Source organism: Lingula anatina, chromosome 4 (genome assembly GCF_051362555.1).
Source record: "Lingula anatina isolate TDL-2025a chromosome 4, LinAna3.0, whole genome shotgun sequence".
Taxonomy (NCBI): Eukaryota; Metazoa; Brachiopoda; class Lingulata; order Lingulida; family Lingulidae; genus Lingula; species Lingula anatina.
This window is the reverse complement of record NC_141770.1, coordinates 15,496,713-15,509,256: the sequence shown is the minus strand read 5'-3', so window position 1 is coordinate 15,509,256 and position 12,544 is coordinate 15,496,713. Positions and strand designations below refer to the sequence as shown.

Genomic DNA, 12,544 nt, shown 5'->3' with positions numbered 1-12,544 from the left:
TCTTGACCACAAGCTCTCGGTAAAACCACTTGACCGCCGTTGTTGACGTGAGACACCCTCTTGCCCTGGAACTAGTAATAGTTTTTCCAGCGACAACCACACAGTGAAGTCAATAAATACGAAGGGGAATGTCGATTTTAGTGTAAAACCTCATTTCACTCAACGATGCACATTCAGTTTTATTTCATTTAAATTTCTGGGAAATAAATACATTATATAATAATGATAGCCATTACAACGCTCACATCAAAGTGGAAAAGGAGGGCGGATGACCTAGTGCGTATAAAGGACACGTATTAAGATCGTCGTAATGAATGTTTAAATTGATAGAAGATAGAGTAGAAAAAGCAGATGGGGATTAAGACAATTAATCAAACGGTGGTTGCATGGATAGCAGGTTGTTTTTTCTTGCGAAGTGCTCCTTAGTTAGTCATTTATCTTCTTCATTCTCACCTACTGACATAAGGGAAGAAAAATGAAAGCTACTGGGAGGTGTAATTCTTAGAAATGAAACTGTATTTTATGCAGTTTTGGCATAATATGTCGCTCTTTTACGACAAAATATTCATGTTCTTTTTTCATCCCATTTTGAGTTTTGATTTAGTGATTATAAAATAAAAGGATTGCCTGATTTATTCATTTTCAATTCATAGCCGGAAAAAATGTAGATGAAAATTAAAATTGTGAGGGAAAGTGTACTGGGCTGTAGATGAAAAATCTTGTTGATAATTTTATAGCGGAACTTTTTTCAAAAATGGGATTTTTTTGTTCCTTGCGTAAATATTCTCAATTCTTGTTATGTTTATGTTCAAAAACGAGCCTTCGTCCTGAAATTTTCGGGTCGAGGATTGAGAACGACGTCACTACCACTCACTACCACTGTGGTTTCTAGTAATTTTTACCAGGTGTCATAAGGTCACTATCGGTCACTTCGTCCCCTCGGGCCAGCGGTGACCCAACCTTCTTACTCCGGGCAGGGATAAACAACACATTGAGAGTTCAACCTGACTAGTAGACGGTTCTTTTCCCGGAAGACCTCATGATATTTTCAAAAATGGGAAAATCAGACAGAGAGAGAGAGAGAGAGTTATAGAAAGAGATTATTATTTATTAAACATATGATCTAATCATCTTAAAAACTTAAAGTATAAAAGACAACAAGAGGATAATATATTTGATTAAGCAAAAAGAAAGTTTGATAAATACGCCAGACTATAAATCATTGCTGCATCTTCAATAATGAAATATGTACACATGTACAACACATTGACTTTGGTCTCAACTCAGTCCTCAGTCTGTGTGAGTAACATCGCGGCGAGAGGAGAAAGAGAGATTATGTCCCTAAAAAGAACAGTCTGCCCTTGCTAATCAGCCGTGATCTAGTGAGTTCAACGCGGTCAGTCTATCTTACCCAAGAACACACCGACTTCGACTATTTCTGGTTAGGTTTGCTCAACACCATTAACCTAGGGGTCATAGAGCAGGTGCGAGTGCAGCGTTACATTCAAAATTAAGCTGTTTCAATTGATTCAAAATTCAACGAGCAATTACGCGTCTAGAACGAACCTCACGCTCCCTCAGCTACGCGTATGGCTCTAATCAAGATGACGGTGTAGCCTTACAAAATAACTATTCTCGTCAGTTCAACGGTAGCGCGAGCGGAGTTGTTGCCGAACTGTGAGATATCAAACACGGTGCGCTTTAGGAGGAGTTGCCTAATTTGGCGAAATTCATGTGCGATGTTAATCGATCACTTTGCAAACGAATGGACATTTGTTTCTGGAAATTTTGCCTGCTTTCGTGGAATTGTTTACAGCTGACAACCTGTGTTGTCTGTTTAGTTGAACCATAGTCGAGTAATCACCTTTCAGTTGGAAATGATTAAGTTTCTGGGCTGTTTTTATCGGCAAAAAGTATGTACGTACAAAGTAAAAAAATGAAGAATGTTCGTAAACTAAACGTAATCCTGCGTCATTTAGGTTTAAATTTTGGGCGAAGCAACTTATTTTTTTCGTGAAATTTCTGAGGTTAACTTTATTGATTATTTTTTTTCTTTCTATCCTTTCTTTTCATTTTCATTTTCCTTTTTTTTCTTTTTCTTTTTTCTTTCTTTTTTTTTTTTTTTTTTTTTTTTTGAAAATCTTCTTTCTTTTATTTTGGTAAGTTTTTCAAACTTTAGGGCCGACACCACGCCCTCTTTACAGATTCTATGTAAGAAATTAATGTATCTTAAGTCCACATAATCTGGCAGTTACATTTTATAACAAAACTGAGTAAGTTACAAATTACATGTACCTCGTATCGTATATTTATATTTCTTTCATTTATCCTTTCTTCTTCCTTCCTTCCTTTCTTTTCTTCTTTCTGTGTTGATTTTAACATTTTCATTTTTCCTTAAAAATTTTAATTTGAGAATAAATGCATGAAGGCCTATACCTTTTTATTATCTATATGCTGAAATTTAATGCGGGGGTGTAGAAAAGAAAATGTACATTGGCTATTTACGAGTATAAATACTAAATGCTTTATACTGAAAATGAAGAACGGAAATAAATTTCTGTTATTTGTTTTAATGTTGACTGAAAAGCTACCTTTATTTGTTTTTTAAAGAGACAAAAATGTATCGGTAAATTTTAGCATTAAACAAGATACCACATATGCCAATAAAGGAAATAAATACTTTCAGTTTGAAATCAACATTTATGAGTGTATATGGTACAAAACATGATGCTATACATTTTTTCCCAATTGATTTTTGCAAATTTACACATGATGAAATCGATAATAATATATATTTGTCCGTAAAGAATTAACAGGACACCCTAAGCAACAGATAGAAAAAGGGTATCGCAAAACAGAGAGATAAAAATCATACCTACATGTACATCAATATGCCTGACCCAGGAACCACAATAAAAGTACTCGGAAATAGAGTGATAAAATAATATCTGTGTTATACTTCTGTGCCAGGAACCACTTAAGTCATTCTCAATATAAAGTTGACATTAACTTTCATATTTATTGAACGTTCTCTTATGTCCTAAATGTTGCCCGGCATTCAACAAAATAAGGCAACCATTTCCTCGAAAATTACGACCCCATGGAACATATATTGTTGCCTATCTCCGGCATTTGTTTTCTTCAAATTTACGTTGAAATAATCAAAATTCTATTAAGTTCTGTTATGGAAGATGATATATCTATAAAACCACAAGGTAAAATACACGAATAAAGAAAATATTGATTACACCCTAGACTAGTACACTTAACTTAGAGCTCATTGTATGTCTCCCAGCTAGAGTGATATGGAAATCTTTTTATATCATTTTCACTTACACGCTCAAAATTTCACATATGTCATGATCTTTGATAGTAATTTTTTCCATTAAGCATTTGATTGAATGTTGTCTAATATTTTTTGTGCAATGCTAGTGTTGATAGGCCTGACATTTTTTCGTCCAGAAAAATATTTTTCTGCGATGTTTACGGGAGCTGTATTAAATTCATCGGAGCCCGAGGTCCCTTGAGAATGAAGCTAATGTTGAAGAAGAAAGGACGTGAGATAAAAAGAAATAAATAGACGATGACAAGAGGAAGAAAAGAAAAAGGAAATTTTCCCTTCGCGTAAATCGTCAAATCGAAGCTGATGGGAGTACAATGGAAAATTCATTAACAGGCCCATTTAAGAGGGTTTCTCATTTACAATCATGTTTTAGAGCGCTTTTAGTATCAAGCATGCACTTAACATTGGAATCGATTGAGCGGTCGTCTGCTTTAATTGTATACGATTGTCGTCTGCTCAATTTGTGTACAAATATAGCGTCTGCTCAAACGTTTTATTTCCATGTGTGAAAAGAATGTTTTTGTTAAAGAATGTGATCTACAAATATTCCGTTGTCCTTAAATTGTATTATCAATTGTAAAGTACCAATACCATTGGCATATATCTCAGATCTATTATATTTGATAGGCTAACAGCTCGTTTAAGTTGAAGATATACATGTATCAACATATGATAAAATAAGCAAAGTTAGGCAAACAACTACAAATATTTCTGCAAAACTAATTACGGATTTTTCATTGCGTGCTCGAGAATCAGTGAAATATATTTCGACAGTGTTTGATAAATAAGCAAATGTTCAACTAAGTCTGTGTAAAACATTTAATCGTGTGTATTTCTCTTCAGAAAAATGCCTGCCTGGGATTAATTTTAATAATCTCAGTTGTATATTCGACTTTATTATTTTTTTCTACGTAGACGATAATGCTGTGTACTATAAAACAGCGTTCAATGGTCGCAACTGCGTACTTCGCTATAGCATACTTCGATGATTTCCGTGCCATCGGCTCTTCTGACATCAGACTCTAAGAACATGAAAATTACATTTACTGTATCAGTGCGACGAGGGCACAGTGATGGGTTGTTTGATTTACCATCCGCTGGACGCGCCAGGCAGCCGTGGTGACCATTGTTCCTAGCAACTCAAAATCGGTGGTGGATTCTACTTGAATTCAAGCAAAATGCATAGAGATAGAGAAGCTGGTCAAGTTTCACAAAATACAGTGTGGAATTCTTACCAATTCTTCTATTTCTTTTTTCTTCTAGTTTTTAGGTGTAGTCATAGTACGCTGGGGCTTGCGGCAATATAACGGGTTCATTCAGAAGTGCACCGAAAAACCATGATTTTTTTTTTTGAAGGAAACCGAAATGTTAAAAAATTTCCATGGTTGATGTTACCATTGCAACATTTCGTACTGGCGATGTAATTTAGCTTGAGCAAGTTGTCTTGTCAGTGTTTTACTGAAGAAATGAGATGTTTGTGACATGTGCAATAAAAGATTTAATTTGCAATCAATAAAAAGCAATTTGGATTTCTTATTGTCCTTTTAATAGCCGTCTTTATTTGTTTAATTCATTTTAATGTTTAAAAAAACGTTGACTATGTTTTATGTAAAATGAGCGACATCTTTCAATCAATCGTGATTATTACGGAAAAAGACAATACCCCAAATCGAAGTGATTGGTTTACCGAACAAAGCCAATTGCACGTGCTTCTTTTTCCTCTTACCCGATTAAAAAAAAATATTATTTATCTAGTACTTTTTGCTCCGCACATTTGGTGTTTGGTTAACATTTTTGCTTTGCCACAATACGATTAAATTTTCTCTTTTTCCAATTAAGTTGTTACTTCAATTTTGTTCTCGTTACTTTTTTCTTAATCCAGCTCTATCGATTTATTTAAAAAATTCCTGAAATGCGTCTCGCTTTTAATGAAAACGTAAATTTGCTAAATTTGTTTCACCGAAAGAATTTGGTCAGACGTGCCCCCCCCCCCCCCCCCCCCCCTCCCCTCTAAAAAAAGAAAGAGAAAATACTTGCTTTGCTGTGAAGACACACAATAAATCTTTGGTTGAAGATTTGTTTCACGATCAATTTCTTAAGTGTGATTAATTTAAAATGCATTTGTCATTTTCGCTGAGGAGTTGGTTGTACAGGGCAGTTGTCGCCAGGAAAATTATCAACCGAAAACCATCCCTCCATTGTGTGGAGTTAAGAAAACATTTTATCCGCAAAGACGAGTAGGTTCTTGTGCAAAATGAATATTATAAAAATGAAAACGAATTCCCCAGTGAGTTAAACACAAAATTTATTTCCTGGTCCCACTGCACTGCACCACAAAAAGGATACTTAGAAGTAACTATTAATCCACGGATCAATACAACTATTATTGGCCTTTTAAGTCGGAGAGACCGAGAGTTAAATGCCCGTATTCATTTCCCCTTGTGCGTGTTAAAACATTTGGCAAGCAGCCTGCACCATATGGCGACACATGTCCGCGTGTCACGCTTCTCCTTCTCGACATGTTCCTGTACACTGTCCATTCGATTATTTTTCTCTCTCGATGTCATAGTTTTAATCCCCCCAAAGGCAGACATTAACATCTACTGCTAGTCTCCCGGACTGACGGAGCGCAATGGTAACCCCACTGTGGATTGATTGTGAATTTACTTTTTACTCTCTCTCTCTCTCTCTCTCTCTCTCTCTCTCTCTCTCACACACACACACACACACACACACACACACACACACACTATTTTTCCCTCTCCCTCTCTTTTCTCCCTCTCCCTCTCTCTCTCTCTCTCTCACACACACACACACACACACACACACACACACACACACACACACACTATTTCTCCCTCTCTCTCCGCCGCTCTCTCTTTCTCTCTCGCTTTCATCAGATGAGAAGACAAGTACCAGAAATCTATGCAGAAACAAAGTACACCGCCCTAGGTAGCGGGTATTTTCCTGGTAATGTACCCGGCTTTGTGAGATAAATCTATATGTAACAGTATGGAGTATGTGAAGAAAACCGATGTTAAACCGATGTTACCCGACTTAGAAAATGTACGATCCGCCTGTATATAACTATAAATGGCATTAACAACACGTTTCATTGAGTATGTGAAATGTTTGAAAACAGAATTATTGACAAAACTAGTTGTGTAGACTCAAGAAATTCAAGCTGGCATGGAGAGATGTTGCCTCGACGCCAACGTCGTGTAGTGACCCAATCCAAACCGGCAGAAACATGGGAAACGGTTCAGGCTTTACAAGTCGATATGGCAGATGCAAAAACGATTTCTTGCGTCGGCACAAGGCTAAATGAGTACTTAATATCAAGGCATTTATAAGCCATTTTCCTTTTATTACTCTGTCGAACAAATGAACCGCAATCACAATTATTGCCTTTTAAGTGTTGTTAGTCGTGTTGCAATTTTTAATGAAGTATGAAGAGGGTTGATGTACGGGGTGAAAAATGAAAGGATAGAGAGAGAAAGAAAGAAAGAAACAGTTTTATTCTTTGGCAAAAATTAGGAGGCTCCGAACTTTGATTCCGTCGTAAACAGAATAAAGCGCGCTCGCTTCTCTCTTTTCTTCGTGTATGTGAAGTAGCTAATTTTTATCAAAATTATTTAAAGATAGATACTGTCGATGATAATGAAGCTGATATACCTTCTCGTGTTATATTCGTGATGAGAGAGAGAGAGGTGTAAGAAACGCCATTCATTTCCTTTTTTAAACAAATTTACTACCCGAGGGATGCAACTGTGCAAGATTTCAAATTTCAGTCACCGTATACCAGTGCTTTTATATTTTTAACTGAAAAAAATCCTTTGTAAAATCTTTCTGTTAATTTATTCACCCGTTCACATGAACAGTATCTTTTCAATCTCGTTATCCTCACTGTAATTAATAGTACCTTTTGCACAGACATCGTATGATAAAATGTTTCATTCAAATCATGTAAAAGATGAATAAATGAACGCACAGGTTATTCAGAGGCTTAGTTAATCGACAATATACAACAGCACCCCAAACGCTTCTAACCTCCGAGTCCCTAGCAATACGAGCTGCTGTGGTGGCCTTGTCGCCGTTGTCGATCTTGTTCCCTTCTTAAACGGGTTGATGGATAAACAAGATAGAATTTCTATCAATTTTCGCAGCAGCATAATTAAAGCACAATTACACAATAAACGAAATTTACTTATGGTAATTTTCAGTGTGCATTAAGCTTTTAATCTGTCAAATGTAGATTAAACATCCTTCCGAGTGGGCAAGAAAAATCGAAGGGGCGTTGATTCGGAGTGACGCGAGGAAGAGCTCTGGATACCCGATACCTCTTAGAACTAAAATCTCTTTCTTCCTATCGCTGGGATCGCGCTAACTTAGATGAAGGCCTCCTTTTTATCTTCTGATTCGCATCCCGAGAAGAAAAGATCTGACTTCCTGATAAAGCCTAATAATCGTTTGTCATTGAAAGCTTGTTCGCGCTTGAAATCTTGCACTTGAGTGGGAACGCGCACGCCAGTTTTAAGCTGAAGTGAAAGACTTGGCCAAAGCGATGCACGGTCGTAAGGGGGGGGGGGGGGGTGTCACGAATCGCGTGAACACGTCATTGCGCACACACGCAAACGATCGCTCGCGCGCTTTTGCTTAAATGTGTACAGTTAGGGGCAGGCAAAGGCAATCAGCTTCAGAGCGTTTATACTGCGCAAAAGATCCGAGTTTTCTCTTACGATATACTTTGCTGTTGCCTTTACTATTTTTGCCTTGTAGCTATCAAAAATCTATCTTTCTACTCTCTTTATACATGTAAGTCTTCATATGGACATTTTGTCCTTCAGACATTAACATCTTGACGTAGATTGGCGATAAAAAAGGGCAGTGACAATATTCCTACAGCACGACATGACTGCTTTGGAACTGTTTCCCGAGATAAAAGTTTCTTTGTGTGACCTTCGTTATGAAGACAAATCACTAAAATATGGGGACAAATTTTACAAGCCAACCAGTTCTGTTTACAAGCTTAAGTCTCCGACTACGGAGAAAAATATCCCACCGTTTGTCAGATCACCATTTTTTTCTAATATCATATCAGAAAACAAAATGACATTTAGTCAGTTAATCAAGCGTTCGGTGAGATGATCTTTAAAAATCAGATCGGATATTGACTTTCAGAAAGGCCTAATGGGTTGTGACAATCTGTTTCTCTTTTATCTCTTTTCCATCCTTGCGCTTCCTCTCTCTGTTATTAGAAAGTCAGGCGGAAAAAGTTGGAGGATATTATTTTGACCCGGCTGAAGAAAACACTCTTCGGGTAATGATGGCTTTAAAATAATGCCACTTGGTGGCCAAAGACGTGGTATTAGTACTAATGTTTTTATAGTATAGTGCGTTAGAAAAAAATATATAATCAAAAAAGAAGACAATATGGTTTAAATGAACACTTCGTCGAACGCAAAAATGCGTTCAAACATAGTTTGACTGCAGCTTATAGTTTCAATCACCTTAAGAAGGTTTTCAAGCTTATTTGATTTTGCGCAATCTGCAAATTTGGTCATCATTTTCTTAGTGTTAATTTTCAAATTGTCATCCTAAATTTATGAATATAATTCTGAGAGCTTATTTTAAACGGCTTTGAATACTCATAAAACAGATTTTTTTCAATCGAGCCTTATTTAATTTTACCTTCATGTTTCGTGTCGACTATTTTAATGAAAAATTAAAACAATGTCCGTTTGCCAGATCATATTTTGCATTTCGGCGATACTACATCATTGGTATTTGGATTTTTTTATTATTTTTATTTACAGCTAAAGAGGTTAAAGATGTCAAAATATAGCATATTTTAGTCAAACAATGGCAACTGATCACAAAACCCTCTTTATTTGCTAAAACATGTCCCCTTATGTCTTTTTTATTTAGTAGTACGAGATGTGGTCCTAACGACCGGTCGTGAAGGCTTTTGCCATTAGCGGTCCTTCTTCCACAAGAAGAGAGACAACCATACATGAACAGAAAGACCTGAAATGAATATGTAAACGAATGTCAGATAAAGGGTTACGATTGTCGTTGTAATCCTCCTGATTACTAGATACAAGAAATTGTAAGCTTCAGGTAAGCGTCTTTAGAAGACAAAAACAAAAAAACAAAAAACGTCCATTGCCTCCTTTACTGTCGCCTTATGTAGTACAAGTAACCTAGATTGAAGGAGAAATCTGAAATGTCTTTTCCTTTGGGTATATTAAACCAAATAACAAATGTCTTTGTCACTTCCTTTTTATTTCATAACCTATATTTTCACGTCCTTCGCCTTCGGGATATCATTTCAGTTACTATTTTTTGTTTCATCATCTTCGTTTACATTCTTTTTTTCCAGGGTATTCTTATGTTACATTGTCTCGTTGAATTAACAAAGAAAGGAAATGATCAAAATGATCATTCAAATTTTATCAAAAAGGGTCCCTATTTAATCAAGCCAGTCTTCCGACTGTAAATAAATGAAAAGTAAATGAATTTTGCGGTGATTGTGCGTAAGAAGAAGAAGAAAAAGAGAAAAATCTAAGTTGTTTGATGTAAGAAAAAATACGTCAGATTCAAAGAGCTTGACAAAATAATATGGAACATTCATTTTGCAATTGCAATATGTGACAATATATAAGTTGAAGGCTTGATTGAAACCGACTCTACAAGACTGGAAAACAACAAAAATGTACATGTACGTTTTGTTCTGCGTTCTATTCTTTGGAGAATGGAATAGCATTCACGGAGAGGGCAGAAGACTTTAAGATAATGAGAAAACATCAGACAGCTAAATTTCCCGGTCCTCACATATGAGCAATGTTAAAAAAGCATTACATGATTTGTTTAGATTTACTAACCCAAACAGAGCGGACCGAAGTTTCGAAAAAGAATAGCGCACTCTCGTAACATGATGTTAAACCGCGCGCTGACGGAAAAAAACCAAGAGTTCTTCTTAAGTTCTTTTCAGTTTTCCAGTCAATTTACGACAAAAAGACACAGGAAGATGAGACTAATGCGTCTTAGCGATTATTATCCTGATATTGATGCTCTAAGATAGAACGTCAATTTCCCATCGGCAAACTGTCACTTTATAGATTGAATACGTGGCTAATAAGTTCCTGTTCCATTTGGAAATTTCATATTAGTTCGACATTGAAGATGAGCTGTAGATTCTGATTTGATGTTCTGTAAGTGATGTTGATTTGATTGCTTTTATCAAGAGCTGCATCGGAAATCACTTTCGCTGCGCTGAATTAAATTCGAAACTGAAACAGACGGCGAATTATGTAAAACAAAGCGCCACCGTGGGTTTTGTGTCTCAGTTTCATACATGGCCTGCTATCTTGTATTTATTTATTTATTTATTTATTTATTTAATTTCTTTCTTTCTTTATTTGTTTATTTATGTTTTTGGGGGAAAGTTAAACATTTACATCCACCTTCGCCACAAAACTCATAAAACAATACCGTTTTTGACTAACACATGATTTGCCGTCATGCATTATTATTATTATTATTATTATTATTATTATTATTATTATTTATCAATGCATATTAACAATTAGTATTGATTTATATTCTTAGTGCTAATTTTGTCATATAATATCAAATTTTTGATATTACAAGACTTGGATTTCTAATGCTCTGTAGTCAAGTGTATTGTAGGAGCATTTGGGTAAACAGGGCGACTATCGTTTTTTCTTTATCTAATCTTGAGAATCTATGCAGTAATTTTGTTTCTATATCATTACAACATATAAACCTAAAAGATTTCGCAAATATTTGACATATTTTATTTCAATCGTCCGTTTATTCAAACACTAAGTGATCTGAATTGAAGTGAATTTTTCAAAACTGTGTAAACATTTAAGAATAATTATTTGCAAATATTCCATACTTGTAAAGTATTTAAATATGGGAAGATCTTTATGCGACTATTTCTTTTATCTAAGAAGTAAAAGAATAAGACGATACCATTGCATGTTGGGATGTACAAAAAAGAGACGTACGTGATGAAAACGAAATGCAGACACAAAAAACACCATATTTCTTAAACCTTTGTGCAACCGATAATGTTTGCAAACCTCGGAACGATTCCAAATTACCTATTTTTCATTGATGTGCCCAATGTCCCGTTAAACAAGCTCTACTATTTCCTTTTTTCATTGGATTGTAGGATCGCGTGTGAAACAACCGAAGTCATGTCCAGTTTTCATTGGCTTGTCTCATCCCATGTTTGAATATCAATTGGCTAGGGTGGAAGCAGACCTGATGACAATTAACATATGTTCAGACAACGGTTTACATACCTGAACAGAGGTCCCCTGTATCGCTTTCGGAAAAGATGCCGGATTAAAATTAGACTCTCTCCGTCTTTCTCACTGTCTGTTTGAGGGGAAAACCTTTGGAGACTAACTCATAATTCATATCAAGCAAATTTCCCTTTTCCTTATAAAACGAACCCTGGAACCGAGCGGTACCGGAGAATTGTTTACAGTGGGACTTTGTGGTTCTGGAAACTTATCCAAAACAGAATGGTATTTATTTTGCGTGACTTTTCATACACAGATTCCTCGTGCTTGCAGATAACAGGGAGAAATGATGACCCCTTTGCTTGCGATTGTTTTCGCAACTCTCAACTTTTGACATGAGTTGCGACCCCATCAAGCTGAGCAGAGAAACCTGACGCGGTACCCGTTTTTCTAGCTCCCAGTCAAATCAGCTCTGAATTAGCTCATTTCATCTTTGTTTTTAAAATTACTAAAATATTTTGATTTACAGAATTCTGACTGTTTCACTTGAAAAACAGCTACATGATTTACATGTTATACCAAATACAATAAAGTCTCAGTAAAAAGCAAGAGACAGAATAACAAGGAAAACTGAAAATGACAGCTACCTTGATACGAAAACGTTAATAGAAAAAAGCACAAATACAAAGTGTTTTAACAATGCTTAAAACAATTTTTAAAAGATAAACAATCAAATACTTAGTTTAAAAGCGTTGATAGGGGTAGCAACCGGATATGAAACAGACTGGCTTTGTCAGAACTGAAGGTGCCTAAATTGGTATCATTAGCTCCTCTATTGGTTCAACAAATGCGGCGTTAAGACGTATATCTTTTATCATATAATTGCGCAGTGCCCTCTTGACTTTGCGTTATTTTCTAGGGG

The 12,544-nt window shown here is 35.9% G+C and overlaps 1 long non-coding RNA gene across 3 annotated transcripts in view; it reads right to left on the bottom strand.

The window, feature by feature from the left end:
- Nucleotides 1-11,898, bottom strand: part of LOC106165260 (uncharacterized) — a 95,644-nt gene extending 83,746 nt beyond the window's left edge. For all 3 annotated transcript variants that reach the window (XR_015333767.1, XR_015333765.1, XR_015333764.1), the window contains exon 1: nt 11,680-11,898. This is a non-coding gene — a long non-coding RNA (uncharacterized LOC106165260). The remainder of the gene's footprint in view (nt 1-11,679) is intronic.
- Between the last annotated feature and the right edge of the window lie 646 nt (nt 11,899-12,544).